Source organism: Talpa occidentalis, unplaced genomic scaffold, assembly GCF_014898055.3.
Source record: "Talpa occidentalis isolate TD23 unplaced genomic scaffold, MPIMG_talOcc4v2.1 talOcc4.7, whole genome shotgun sequence".
NCBI classification, from domain to species: Eukaryota; Metazoa; Chordata; class Mammalia; order Eulipotyphla; family Talpidae; genus Talpa; species Talpa occidentalis.
In genome coordinates this window covers 89,154,872-89,170,215 of record NW_023605083.1, presented here as the reverse complement: position 1 = coordinate 89,170,215, position 15,344 = coordinate 89,154,872, and the positions used below count along the sequence as shown (strand labels likewise).

At 43.3% G+C, this 15,344-nt stretch overlaps 1 long non-coding RNA gene across 1 annotated transcript; it reads right to left on the bottom strand.

Annotated features, from left to right (window-relative positions):
• Positions 1 to 5,610: 5,610 nt before the first annotated feature.
• LOC119232207 (uncharacterized) lies at positions 5,611 to 10,806 on the bottom strand. Its single transcript, XR_005122030.2, has 3 exons — positions 10,620 to 10,806; positions 8,083 to 8,319; positions 5,611 to 5,737 (listed from the first exon to the last, which is right to left on the bottom strand). It is a non-coding gene; the product is annotated as an uncharacterized LOC119232207 (long non-coding RNA).
• Between the last annotated feature and the right edge of the window lie 4,538 nt (positions 10,807 to 15,344).

The window sequence follows — 15,344 nt, the reverse complement described above, 5'->3', positions numbered from 1 at the left end:
ACAGCCCATGAAGCAGCCCCCTCCGCCACTGCCGATCATATAAGCAGGCCTTATCACATCTCCCCTTGGGGCCAAGGGAGGAGAAGGCAGGCCCGCAGCAGGGTATGGTTGCCCTAACGATCCCAAATATTCCCCTCCAACAACAAGAGAGGCTTAGAAAACCTGCACTGGGAGAAATGAAGCTGCCTGCACATCATTGACTGGGTGCTTGATATTAATTCTGGATATCAGGAGCATCATACTTCCTCACAACCAACTTTGTGGTCATTAAAATCCCACCCCAACTGTTGCCAGTACAGTCAGGCATGATTCAAGGACATTTTGGTCAACAACAGCAGCAGCAGTGTGCCCTGCCTGTATAGACAGCCTAGGTGTGCAGTAAGCGACACCATGCAAGTTTTTGTTTCTGTTCGCCTAAGGAATGCCTCTAGAAACACACAGCGACAAGCCCCCCTCGAAAGGTATCGCCGTCATTAAACGAGGCATGCCCGCAGTGAGGGCTTGACTCTTTGTGATGGATTTTTCACAACGGAGCATTGAAAGCTGCATCGTGTATATGGTTAGGAAAGGCAGCGGCCTGTTTCAGAATTGCCAGAATGAAGAAGGGACTATCAAGCAGGGAATGTCTGTGTTGGAAGCCATCGTACTTGCTGTAGGGGAAACCCTAACTCAGACCCTATGTTGTCATAGAAGAGTTTGTTTCCCCCATACTTTCTGTTGGATCATTGTCTGGGTTCCCCTAGAAGCAGATTCTGAGGCAAAGCGTTAAGAAGCTTCTTTGGAGGTAGTCGAGGGAAGCTCTGCAGGGCCTGGGAAAGTGAGTAGGGAAGGGTGACCTTGCAAGGGGCTTTGACAGGTGACCCTCATGGGCAGCTGTTCTGAACATCCCTCCAGCACCAGCACCAGGGTCCAGGAAACTGGGTTACTAAATCACCCATTTCTCTTTGTTATCAACGAGGACTGCTCCTGGGTACTGCAGCTTGCCGGCACCTGGGCTGAGCAGAGCATCATAGGCCCTGCAAGTGTATGCTGCTCGAGCAGGTGGTGAGTGCCAAGAGCACATGCAGACATGCGCTTGCTACACTGGGCATGCCCCATGTCACATGTGTCATGCTTTGTCTAAATTTCCTAAACCACGAACCAAACAGAATGAACTAATCATTTAAAAGCAGTAATCTTAAAATTGGCAAAGGTCATCGATGTGATTTGGCCTAACTGCTCAGCTACACAGGAATTATATCATTCCAAACAAACATCTCATCCTTTTCTTGAATGATCACAAAAGAACAGGATGGTTCCCTCCTCAACCTTCCTTTCTTGCTGTAGAAAGTCCAGACTATGAGACCAGGTTACCTCATGTTAGTTCCAAATGTCTCCTGCTGTAATTTACACCCACATTCTATCTTCTGGACCCACTCAGAAGAAAACACAACACTTCATGGCTGATAATAATTCCCCCCAAGATGTTCACAACCTAATCCTTAGAACTTGTGAATGCAGGGGACTTGGCAGGCGTGATTAAATTAAGGCGATGGAGAGATGATTTGGATTGCCCAGCAATGCCCAGCATCATCACCAGGGAAAGAAAGAGGCAGGTGAGTAAGAGATGTGTAGATGGAAGCAGGGGCTTTGCAGATGGAAGAGGGCCAGGGCCTAAGGAATGCCTCTAGAAACTGGAAGGCACAGAACAGATTCTCCCGCAGAACCTCCAGAAGGAACGCAGCTCAGCTGAAAACTGATTCCAGTCCAGAAAGCCTTCTGACCTCCAGAACAAGATTAATTTTATGTTGTTAACAGCTACTAGGTTTGTGGTCACCTATTCAGCAGCAATGGGAAACCACACCAGCTTCTTGACAGCCCTCGATGTAGGCGACGCCAATGACCGTGTGCTCCCCCACACTATTCTCCTTTCCAAACAAAATGATGTTTTCAATCACCTCTCACAAGACGTGACTCCCAGGCTCTTGCTGTCCTGGTCACCCTGCTCTGTAACCTCTCTAGTGACCTATGTCTAACAAAACTCTTCACACAGTGGATGTACAACTCAAGTTCAAGCAAGGACTAGGCTCATGGTCTCCCCTAATCGGGATAACCTGCTTCTCCATTACATTCAGATGCTGTCAGTCAGCCTTGTCATCCTACCTAGCGAGCAAACCCCTGAGCCCTCCTGCTGGGAAGTGTTTCAAGCCTTACTCGCTTAAGTGTTCTCCCTTATCACTTATGTCTTCAGCTGTGTTTTAAGACCCAAGTATAGGAGTTCATATCTTCTGCTCATCCCTTAGACTTTTGCTTTTCTTTTTAAATTTCAGCCCATTGTTCAAATCCACCTAAGGTGTCTTGGAACCTGACTTCTATCAATAATAATAAGGAACCAAACACTGTCCCCTACTGTATCCTTCAGGTTCTCTTTCAGCTTTATCATGGCCTGGGATCTGGCTCAACAGCTACCCCTTTTCATGCTATCCCGCAAAGACAAACATGGGTCCTTTGAATTTAAGAGATTTTTTAATGATCACTGAGAGGAAATGGAGGGAAAATAACAGCAATGAATATAGGGAAATAAAAGTGATCCCAGCATTCTATAAAGTCCATAGAGCGTAGTGTCTTGTCCACAGTTGAAGCCTTCTAGATGCCGCACGGAATGCCCCCCTGGCTTCCTGAGGAGGAGCATGCTACCTCCCCCGCTTCTGATCTTCCTACAGAATCCCTTATAATAGTGAGTCCCCTTTTCTAAATGAAGACACCATCCTACATTGGGTGCCTCTCATCTCTGTGCACATTGTACATTTGAGGGTCGCAGGTTGCAAAGACTTTAAGTCTCTAAGGTTATGTTTCTCACAAAACCAATTCTGGAAATTTCTACATAGGCACTCATCAATGTTCCCAGCCCATAAGCAGAAACTTGGTATTACCTGAATGATAAACCCTTGAATCATTAATAAAAATGTGAACTAGAAGAACCAAGGACAGAAAACTGGACGGTGCCTTTTAAGAGATTTTTCTGGCTTTACCCTCATTCAGGTTTCACCGTTCAGCTCCAAATCAGTCCAGGGAAAGATCACCTTTCCCATATACAGCTAGACAGAGACATCAAAAAATGCAAAATTCAGAGTCAAATGTAGTATTCAGAATATATAAAGAATGCTCACAACTCAGCATCATAAAGATAACTTTTAAAATGGACTAGGGAGACATGGAGAAATTGGAGCCCTCAAACATTGCTAGTGGGAATACAAAATGGCTCAGCCTCTGTGGAAAATAGCCTTATGGTTCCTTAAAAGTTAAACATGGAATTACCATATGACCTAGCAATTTCACCCCTAGGTCTATACCCAAAAGAACTGGAAAACGGTGCTAACACAAACACTGCATTCACGTGTTCAGAGCAGTGCTACTCACAGTAACCAAGGTGGAAACAGCACAAATGTCCACCCATGGGCAGATAGATAATAGTGTGGCATGTACAGAAATGGAATAGCACTAGGCCATAAAAAGCAACATATGATGCAATGTGGATGAATGTCAGAAACGTTATGCTAAGTGAAAGGAGCCAGTCACAAAAGGTCGTGTATTATATAATTCCATTTATATGAAAAATTAGTAGTTATTGGGACCTGGGGGAGAAAGGAATGGGGAGCAACTTGTCAATGGTTACAACATTTTTTTTAGGGTAGTGAAAATATTTAGGAACTAGATAGAGTGGTTTTGAGCAACCATGTCAATTCGCTAAATGCCACTAAACAGTTCATTTTAAAATGGTTACTTTTAGAATAGATGACTTTTATCTCAAACTTTTTAAAAATGTCATTTCTACTTTCAACCTAAGATTTTTACCCAAAACTGCATTAAAATGACTAAAAAAAAAAAGAAAGAAAGAAAAATAGCCCATTTAAGTCAACCTAGGCTGCTTAAACAAAAGTACCATAAACTATATGACTTATAAACAACAGAACTTTATTTCTCACAGTTCTAGAGGTCGGGGAGTTCAAGATCAAGGCCCTGACAGACTTAGGGTTCAATGAGAGAAGTGACTTTCTTCTCATTGTGTCCTCAGATGACCCAATGGTGAGGAAGCTCCCCAGGGTCTCTCCTAGAAGGGCACTAACTCCATTCATGAGGACTCTGCCTTATGACCGAGTCACCTCCCAAAGGCACCCTTCCCAGTGCCACCACATTGGTGATCAGGTTTCAAACTATGAACTTTGCGGGGAAATGCATATTCAGTCTATGGCAGAACCTTACAACACAGAACAATGATGGCATTAGACACGAATATAAATGACTACCTGTGAATGACAACTATCCTCCTCTGGGGATGGAAGAAGGGGGAACGTGATCAGTAATAAAAAGAAGGATAAATGCCTCATGATTCACACAAGAAAACATTGGGCCCATCTGAGAACTAGATTGGAAGTTTTCTCAGAAGTCCAGGAGAATCTCTAAGTTCAAAACAAGAGGGATCTGGAGCAAAGGGTATGAGCAGGCGGTGGCATCCCACCAGAGGCCGGGGAAGTGCCTGCATGGGCTGGAGCTGTGACAGCTGATGGTGGTCACCCCAACAAGTCTCCTGACATGGTCAGCTCTGGGTAAGGAGAAAGAGGGGATTGGCTGAAACAGGCTACTTGTATGGCCGTAAGACTAGAGAGAGGGAAGTATGGCATCTCAAGAAAGATGACTGAAGTAATCAGAGCCCCCAAACTGTTAGCCTAATGCTAGTAACCTCGATTAGCTGGATTTCATTTATTTCTATGGCACCTAAAGTAAGAAATATATCAACTGTTCAACCCCATATATGCATAAAGACATGTTTCATCAAAAATACTTAGCATTTGTGATGCATCCTGATATTTTCTATTCTTATCTAGTCTCTTTTATATTTTTTTAAAATGCTGGTCACAACTCACTATCATGATTTAATGTAGCTTAGGTCTCCATGGTAACTCCACTACTATCCATACACAGACACCCCTCGGTGCTGAGAGCTGGGTTGGATGTAGGGAAGAGTCAGAAAGGGAAAGAACTATAAATCTCAGACTCTTTCAGAGCCCCCAGCATTGCTGACATCCCTCAATGGAAGATGCACCCCAAGGATAAGGAGCTGTCATCCATCTGCTACAAGGAAAGCTCATACATGTTCTACTCCAAGCAGATTTGTAAGGTCCTTTGGGTAAATCCAGAAAAAAAAAAAAATACAAAGGTCACAGTAGGAATAAACCAAAGATATGAACTGACACTGCATGAAAAAATGAGCTAAGTGTGGCCAAGACATGGCTCATTAACTGGAGATGTTACCTGCTTCCAGGTCTCTAGAATCACTTCTGTCTGCAGGGATAAGAGAGTTGGGGAAGAAAGAAAATAACTTTCCAGAAGAGTCTTTTGAAGTTATTAATTAGAACCCCTTTTACATTCTTTGAGAGACATGGTACAGCTTGATTCCTTTTTAATTACTCTGGGCTACTTGTCTGTACTTCTCTGATTAAGCACCCCCATGCTAGGTCACGGGACCTTGGCTGTCACCAGGTTATACAGATGAAGAGATGTTTAACCCCTCTAAAGATCAAAGGCATGCACAATAGCAGGATGAAATGAAGTCATTGGTACTCACCAGATTGGAAAAGATGATAATGCTGTGTTGGTATGGTTGTAAATGGCACCCACTTTCCAAAGTACGGCATGTTGCTCTCTATCAGAATTGAAACACACGCCTTTTCTGACCCAACAGCTCCATGCATACAAACTGATTGAAGGAAATAATTGGAAAAGTAGGTACATATTATTTACCAGAAGGGGAAAAGCTGAAAACAAACTAAATGACTATCACTCTCATTTATATGCTGTCCCAGATAACAGCAGAGCATTTAAAGGCTTTATTTTAGTCCATCCTTGTGTAAACTCTATGGGATATATGTTATTATCTTCATCATAGAACTGAAAATGACAGGCCCAAAGTCTCAGCAGGAACACATGAGAATAAGCTTAACCCTATAATGACCTACAGTGGAGGTGTGTGAATGCATTCATTTAGGTAACAAGTATTTATTGAGTTCTAGATTCTGAGGACACATGGGTGATTAAGATAAACAAAAGTTGTTGTCTTCAAGGTGTTTGTGGCTGTTTGCACTGACATGAGGCCTGAACTATCATATTACGATAAGTGGGAGGAGCAGGGGAACAAGTAGTCCCTTTATGTATAAGATGGTCCAGTCATCCATTCATTCCACCAGTAGTTATGGACAACCACTCTGGACCAGGCATTTATTGGGCCCGTCTCTGGACTCCAAGACTCTCAAGGCCAGAAACTGGTTTTTTCAGTCTCCCCATTGATAGTCCAGCCCAGGGCAGATATCAAACAGGTGCATTAGAAATGTTTGTTACCCGAGTGAGTAAGCAAATAAAAGTAAGATAAGGAAGACAACAGGTTTGGGTACAAGATATTCTCTCTTCTCCTCCAAAATGGAAATATCTTTTAATATTTTCATTATAAAGGTAATATTCTTAAAAGAAAAAACTGAGATCATTTAGAAAGATAGAAAGTGATGTTCCTCCCCCTACCCGATAACCCCATCCCTTAGAACACATTCTTGATCCTTTCATGTACAATTTCCAGACCCCCAACCATACTCCCCAAAAAAGACCTCCTTCATTATTCTCTGTCACAGTACCCTATCCATTTACTTTATATACTTATCAAATTATAGAATTTTTTTATTATTTGCTCACTGTCCATATCACCCCACAAGAACAAAACCTTTACACCTAAAAATAAAAATGAATATTTTTCCATATAGTCAGCAACTCCATTTGGAAACTGAAATAAAGGGTTCTGTTTTTAACTAAGGAATAACAAAGATATTTCTAATTCTCCCTCACTGTGTTCATCACCCATGCCCTGCCCACAAGTATGCCCCTTCAAAACTCTGGGTCTTTGTGTGTGTCCTTGGTATTCTGAAACTCTGTCCAGGGGACCCCACTTTTATAACTATTTCAAGAGTCCATGGATCAGATTTCCTGTACCTAGAATTCTAGAGGTAGCCTGAGGATTAGCAAATGACTAACCAAAAAGCCTCAGGCCTTTGTCCTGCAGTGTCCCTGACTAAGACTGGGGCCTCCAGTTCCCCAGAACACAAGTGTTGCAGGTACAGATAACTGTGATTCCATGAGATGTGTGGATATGTGTTTGCTAAAGATGTGAGAGCAAAAGCAATTAAAAAGGCATTAGTTGTGCTTTTGAGTCGACTTATGTTCTTAAAACTAATTATTTGTTCATTAAGGATCCTAGCCTTCATCAAATTTTTGCCACATGGAAGTAGCTGATGAACTTGACTTGTGGGAATGAAATAAAAAGCAAAATATGCTCCACAATTACATATCGACTTGATTTCTGAGGTAATCAGGGCCAGCTCTTTTATTGAGACCTATAAACTCTGAGGTTAGAGATGAAAAATACATAATTCGTGGTTTGCTTGTCAGCTCTTTGTGATGTGAAAATTAACCAAAAGCCTTATCATCTTGACTTCTGCATGTTTCTTCTTGAAATGTTTCCAGTTTTAGACCTTTGACTATTCTTGAAACATAAGATCAAATACTATAGATTCATCATAGGGGTTCATTTCCCCTCTCAACTGAGATGGCATTTAAATCAAAGTAAAAGACCTACAAATGGTATAAATCCACACTGATAATGAAAACAAAAGGAGTGCCATCAAAAAGACAAGAGATAGAAATAAATTTCTAGAAGCCGCAAAGTGGATAGATGTGGCCTAACAGGACACCACTCTGACAGCATCCAGAGAAATGGCCACAGCACAGGAAGCGTCTGCTCTCCAGAGCTCTGTAGGCAAGACTCAGAAATTCCACATGTAAATGGAAATGAGATATGGAGCTCAAGCCAGGAAGACTGAGTAGATTATCAATGTACTGAAACTGACACCCCCCCCACCCCGCATTGAGCTAAAACTTCGCAGCCAGGTACATACGCCTATGTAAAATACTGGAGGCCTGTTTATTAGTTATCTATTATGACATGACATTTCCCCAAAATTGACCCATCCAGAGCAATAAATATTTAAAGGTATATATTACCTTTCATTTCTGTACATTAAAAATTCAAGATAGTTTGGCTGAGTGGTTCTGGCTGGGGACTCCCACAAGATTACAGGAAAGATGTCACCCAGGGCTGCATCATCTGAAGCCTTGATGGAGCTGGAGGATCTGCTTCCAAGATGACTTCCTCACATGGTTGCAAGCTAGAGGTCTCAATTCCTCACCATCCAGACTTCACCGCAGGCTGCTTGAGTGTCCTCATGACATGGCAGCTGTCTTACCCCAAGAAAGAAAGTAAAAAGGAAAGTGAAATGCCATTGATGACCTAATAGTCTCCACATATTTGAGGTTTTCCTTATTTTCTTTTTGTGGCTGATTGCTACTTTGATGTCATTGTGATCAGAGATGATATATGATATAATTTCAATCTTCTTGAATTTTTTTTTAATATTTATTTATTTTTATACAAGAGCTGGGGTACAGGCCAGAAGTGCAGGAAGGTGAAAGGATTCACCAGAGACAGAGTGGGGAGCAGAACAGGCAGACTGACTGAAATATACTGCTGAGGGGAGCAGCGGGTGTGACAGGAGAGGTCTGCCACACCATGTGGGAATCTCCCTGGCCTGCCAGGAATCGAACCACCACTGCAAAGCTTGAAGACTGCTTCACAGTGCTGTGCTCAACCTGTTGTGCCACCAGGGAGGCCCTTATTGAATATCTTGACACTGAGTTTGTGACAACATGTAGTCTATCCTCAATAATGCTCCACGTGTACTTGCTTGGAGTGTCCTATAAATGTCTACTAAGTCCATCTGGTCTAATTTCTCATTTAAAGTTGTTGTTTCCTGGTCAATTTTCTTTCCGTCCCTTGATATAAGTGGGGTGTTGATTTCCCTACTATAATTGTGTTGCTGTCAATATCTGTTTTAGTTTTCTTAATAGTTATTTTATATATTTTGATGCTCCTTCATTTGATGCATATGTATTAATAGTGTCTCCTAATATATTATTCCTTTAATCATTATATATATATAGCTTGTTTTGAAGATAAATACAAGTTCTCTAAAGATAAATTGTCAACCCCAACACCAGTTACTCAAGAAAAAATGCTTTAGTGTAAAAGATCAATCAATTAACAATATTAAAGAGGAAAACTGACCCTTAAGGGATTAGAAATAATTCAGAAAATAAAATATATTTTTTAAAACTCTAATTAGTAGCTTTGAGGAAAATCAGAAAATATTACATCTACTGTAAAATAAAATCATTCTATAAAACAATCAAAGAACAAAAAGAAACTCTTGGAAATTAAAAATATAGGGCCAACATATTTTAAAAATATGTAAGGGCTATTTCAAAAAAATGTCAAATCCATCAACTCAGAAAATATAACAAAAAGAAAAGGACAGAAAAGAGGAGAGAAAAAACAAGAGGCATGATAAAGAAACATAGGAAGTCTAACAGATATTGCATAACTAGCGAGACTCACAGAAAATAGAGAGAGAAAAATAAATTTTTAAGACAGCTAAGGCATTTATCAAACCTAAAGAATATAAATATGGAAAGGCTCACAAGGTGTTCAAGCAAAATCAGTGAATAAAAGAACAATCTATAGACAGCTGGGAAATTCCAAAATGTCAAAGATAAAAAGAATGCCTTTAACCTTAAAAGGCAGAAGTTAGCAAACTACAGTTCATATTCCATATCTGATCACCATTTGTTTTTGTAAATAAAGTTTTATTGGCACATAGCCATGCACATTTGTTTAGGTATTACCTGTGTTTGCTTTCATGCTAAACATAATTAAGCAGTTACAACAGAAAACATATGATCCACAATGTCTAAAATATTTACTATCTAACTTGCTGCAGACCTTTGTTCTGTGGAGGAAGCTTCCAGAAAGAGAGAAACAAAAGTTCGCCCACAGAAGAAAAACATCAACCTGGCATCAGGAACTTTCCACCAGCATCACTAAATGCCAGAGGACAATGAAAAAAATGCCATCAAAGGCTGATGGGAAATAATTTTTATCCTAAAATTCACACTCAGCAAATGTATCTATCAAATACCTGCAGTGTATGAAGGCATCTTCAAATATTCAGGGACCCAGAAGATTTACCTCCCAAGTACCATTTCTCAGAAAATTAGTTGAGGGTGTGCCCTGGATTACAGGGAGTAAGTCACGAAACAGGGAGTGATCCAGGAGGCAGACCTTGGGTGGCAGTTATGCCATATGCCCAGAACACATTCTCAGGATTGGAGCAAGAAGATGGACATCTGGGAAAGGGAAAGAATTTGAAAGATTTCTTTCTAGCTTTGTGAGTTTGGGGAAAAATTAAGGAAGTTATCTGGCAGAGGATTAGGGAGCAGGGGATAAAGGCAGCTGCTGTGGGGTAGAACTTAGGGATCCCTTAGGGGTCTTGACCCTGAATGCATCTGCTGCTGTGGAAACTTGAGAATCCTTGAGTTACAGATTGTAGAATAAGTCCTGTTCCCTGGAAGGAAGGACTCCCAATGGAGTCTGGAATGTTCTTTTACCAGGAATGTTTGGAGGTCCAACCACACAGGAAACTCACCTTAGGTCTAAACTTCAGTTCTTTATGATAAAGGGGCTAAATGTGGCCTGCTGCCAAGAACTGTGATGCTCAAGAACCGTGATGCTCAAGCAAAAGCCCAAAGCAGAATCCCTGGCGGTGCTCTTGAGAGAAAAGGATGGATAAATCAAAAGTGAAGCTGCTTGCCAGTTCCTGCTGGCTTCTGGCTTCTGGGTCCTGTAAGAGCAGCATTAAAGAAGGAAACTTGAAAAACGATCTCCAGAATTCCCAGATTGCCCCATCTGGCTCTCTCTTCCCTCTTTCTCTCCAGGACCCTCCTCCTTCCCTAAACCTACCCCTTCTAGACATTACAATCCTTCCCCTGTTACACAGAACAAAGTAATTCTCTTTCTCTTGGGCTATGAATGTCCCATCATTGCCTCACACCTATGTTTTTAAAACCAAGGCCTTCATCGATATTTTTTAGCCAAAATCTATTCACCCTGGAGAGAAATTCACAACCAGCAGGAGTAACATTATGACAGTTGTTTCAAGTAACATTTTTTTTCTTTACTGAATTTCTATGTTCCAAGTGAGAAAACCAAAGTCAGAGAGCTTAAGTTGCATGCTCAAGATCACAAGGGTGGAAATGTACCCAGAAATCAGAGCCAAGATTCAAACCAAAAATATCTAGCTTCAAATATCTAGCTCAATGCTTTCACACCTCATTTTACCGATAGGGGGCCCATCACTGGAACTATCAGTACCATGTATCATTCAAAGACAAGGTTGCCCAGTGCCATGGTTCACAAGTACTGATTTCTGAGGGAGAGAAACTGACCAACCCAGCTCAAGTCAAATGTGCTCTTCTGGACCAATCCACTCTGGCCAGGGCAGCAAGACCGCTGGAGACCACTGAGTCATATGCTTCAGGGGATGGCAGAAACTGAGCTGGAAGGCCAGCCCAAGAGAGGCTGCTACTGATGAGTACAATTTTATTAGACAGAATTGGTTGAGTCCATGTCATTATACACACTAACATCTCTAGCCGTGGTGAATGATCATCATATTTCACCAGATGAACTCTGGTTCCCCGCCCTGAGCAAGCCCCACTCTGGCTGGAGCAGAAAATGAAAATGCACGTCCTCCATCCCCAGGCTCAGGCGTGGGGTGATTACTTGGCAAATAGCCCCATCACATTTGGTCATCTTGGACATTTTTCCTACCCACCAGCTCCTCTTCCCAAATCGACCCAGAGATATTTCTCAAAATGTTGTGCTCAAACAAGCATGTGACAAAACAGCTTGTCAGTTTGTCTCTTTCTTGCTGAAATGAGACCATGATGTCAAAATCCAGACCTTTTTTCATTTAGAAACTATCTGATAATGGAGTGCTGGTTTAATTTTCCGGGGAAAATAAGATGCTTCTTGACTAGCGAAGCTCCCTAAAACCCCAGGAAGAGGCGTAATTATCATCTTCAGAGTCAATCCCTTGTGGATCCCCCTAATTAATTGTAAAATATAGATGAGGGCTGTTCAAAAGTAAGTCTACAAGGTTAATTACTGGTGTATTATGCACAGCACAATCATTGTGTTGGTGGAACAATTTTGTTGGGCACATCTGATAGAGGAACTGATGGTGATTTCCAAGTCTCGCTTCTCTGTCAAGTACATGAGTTCAGAGAAATGACTGGAAAATTCCTTCTACCTTTGGCAGGCTAGTTTTTGAAGTCTACAGGCATTATCAAGGGAAATAAGCTCAGTCTGTGTGGCTCTTGGCTTAAAAGCACTAACTTCTTACACATGCAAGTCCACACACTTGCACATGTGTGCACAGACAGGCACAATCATGCTTGTCTATATGCATAGTCTGTGTATATGTGTGTGCGTGTGTGTGCGCACACACACACACACACACACAAGGAGATGTTATGCAAGGAGCATCAGCATCAAAGTCCAGAGAACCCGTTTTGATTCTCAGAGTTCATACAGTGGGCATTTTCTAACTTGAAGATAAAGCCACCTTGGGGACATTCTGCACACTTAGAGCCTCCTCTGGGGATCGGGATCTTTAATGTGGTTAGAGTTTAGATACTCAAAATACTTTGTGGCAAAGTGTGGGTGGAGGACGCATGTGCAGACACATGAAGATCAGTTGACAGCTAATCATCACATGTTGCATCTTCAGAAATGCCAGGAGCCTGCTAGAACATTAGCACACCAGAGAGGATTCCAAATGAAACTCTTTTCCTTCCTTTCCAGATAGAGACCCTCGGTGAGGAATGGGGGTTGCTATGGGGATGAGCTGTAACCTAAATCAGGGTTTCAAAGGTATTGCAACATACAGGAAAAGGGGGAAATTTGCTTCTTGGTTTGGGCTGGCGATATCAGACTACTGCCAAAGCGGAGGGGCATGTTCACCTTTCCTGGAATCCAGGCCTCTTGCGCCTGCTCCCAGCCCTCCCTAAGCTTGGAGACCGTGGTCAGAGTCCAAGCTTCCCTAGCGGGCGGGGCTGCTGCACTTCAGGAGCGGGACCACCAGGGGGCGCTGTGTTCCTTCTGCCCCCTTCCTGCCTCAAAGTAAGGGCAGACAACTGGGGTCTGTGCCTGGGAGTGCGAGTCCCGAGTCACACAGGTGTGGGTGGGAGTCTGGGAGGCAGAAGACGGAGAGACTTTGCCTCTGGCCCTGATGGTCCAGAAAGGCTCATGCGCAGGAGACCCTGCACTGGACCTCAGAGGACATGCTGTTGCCCCAAAAGAGAAAGGTGATTGCAGACAGACCCCAGCAAGAGCGCATGTGGGAGCATAGAGATGGCACGTTTGGGGAATGCTGAGTCATTTCACCGCGCTGGGCAGCTTGGGCTGGAGTGGTACAAAGGACTGGAACTGTCGAAGTGAAGAAGTCAGCAGCAGTGGGAGTTTTTGGAGTAGAAGCGGGGCATAAGTGGCCCTTGGGGAAGTTCAGAATGGTAGCAAGTCTGGGGGCTCTGTATGCCTACTGAGGAAGCCCCCAGAAACCCTGGGGCCCCCAGCCAAGGCAGTGCTGGTGAGGGTGCAGGAAAAGAGATGGCACAGGGACAACCGGGAATCAAGGATGCAGACATTCCAGGGCTCCAGGCTGACTCTCCAAGACAGGAGAGGGGTTGAGATGGACCAGGAATTGGCTAAGGACTCCTGGGTGGGTGGCATTTATGGGAAAGAGGCATGAATCGGGGTGTGCAGGTGACTCCACTCCCCAGCCAAGGGTTATGCAATTCCTGTTCTCTGGCAGCCTTTTCCTTTACACCCTCATCGTGACTTGCACAGTAACAGTAGTGACAGCACTATGCGTGCTCAACCTCATTAGTGAGCAACACTCAACTTTTGATAAGAAATTTGCATCCCTAAACATCTAGGATGTCAGCCAGGGAAGCTGAGCGAGGGCGAGCCAGGTGCCGAATGCACACAGCCTAGCAAGAGTGTGTATGGTCCTGACCTCTGACACCAGCCCGGTGCGGCCTGGGCTGTGCCCCAGGAAGGCTGGCAGGAAACCTGGACATCATCACTGCGGCCCCCTCAGTCCCCTTCCTGATGACACTTTGCGTTATCGTAAGGAGGCTCTCTTAATTGTTCTTTTTGCTGTCGCCATCGTATTTCTTTCCTCCAGAAAGGAGCACAGAGAGATTATTTTGACATATTTCCTGAAGACGCTGTTTCTAGAGCACTTGCCTGATAAAAATGATATATTTATTTGGGACCGCCAAGAGCTTGCTGAAATGAGGAATTTATCTGCATAGCTTTTGTTATTAAAGTGATTCTTCTTGTTTATTTCCTTCTAAGCTACTGATTCCATCTATAATACATGAGTTTCAGGTAATAGAAATTTTTCATGCAAGTAAATATTTTAATAACAACATTATGGTCTTGATTCAGAGTGTTCCAGGCAATAGCCTGGCGCACTCGGCGAGCGCTGCGCGGGCAGGCAAAGTGCCTTGGATCGTGGCTCCATTCTGTATCTGTGACCTTGGTAAAACCTCGTCCTCTCTGGGCCTCTGTGTGATGACTGCCATGTGCCCACCCTGACTCACAGGAGTCGCTGTTACCATCAGACTAGGAGACAGCTCCAAAGGTTCCCTGGGGGTGTTGTCTGCCTTATTCTGCAGGGCAGGGTGACATGGGTGCTAACTGGAGTTAGCACTAACTCAGTGCTATCATAGCAAAGAGACTCAAAAACGCAGTGGTTTGGATGAGATAGTTTCTTGCCTTCACGAAAGTGAGTGGTATCTGGAAAGGGTAAACAACCCCACCCTCCAACACCCCCCAAAGCCCCAGGCTGGCCAGGTGGTGCTGCCATGCTCAATGTGGACATCCAAGGTGTCTCCTCCATGGTTCCCGTTTTCCAACAAGTGAGAAGGTGACAAAGGGGAATGCAGGTCTTCAAAGCGATGACCCAGAAGTTGCACAGGGCACTTCCACTCACACCTCATTGGCCCAAATTTCGTCACATGGGCTACTTGACTTCCCTAGCCTCAAGGAAGATTGGGAAATGTAGTTTCTGGGGTTTGGGCTTTATGCCCAATTAGTGCTTGGCAGGAGAGAATGGACATTAGGGGAGACTTAGCTTTATGGAGCTTATGACCACTCAGGATAATGGTCACAGGAAGGGAAGAGTCCAGAAAATCTTCAGGAAAAGCAAACAACCAATCAGGCCTGTGCTCACAAACCTGCCTTGTATACTTGCTCTGCACATTTGTATTCAGATGTGCACCCCTGCAGACAGAAACTGGCT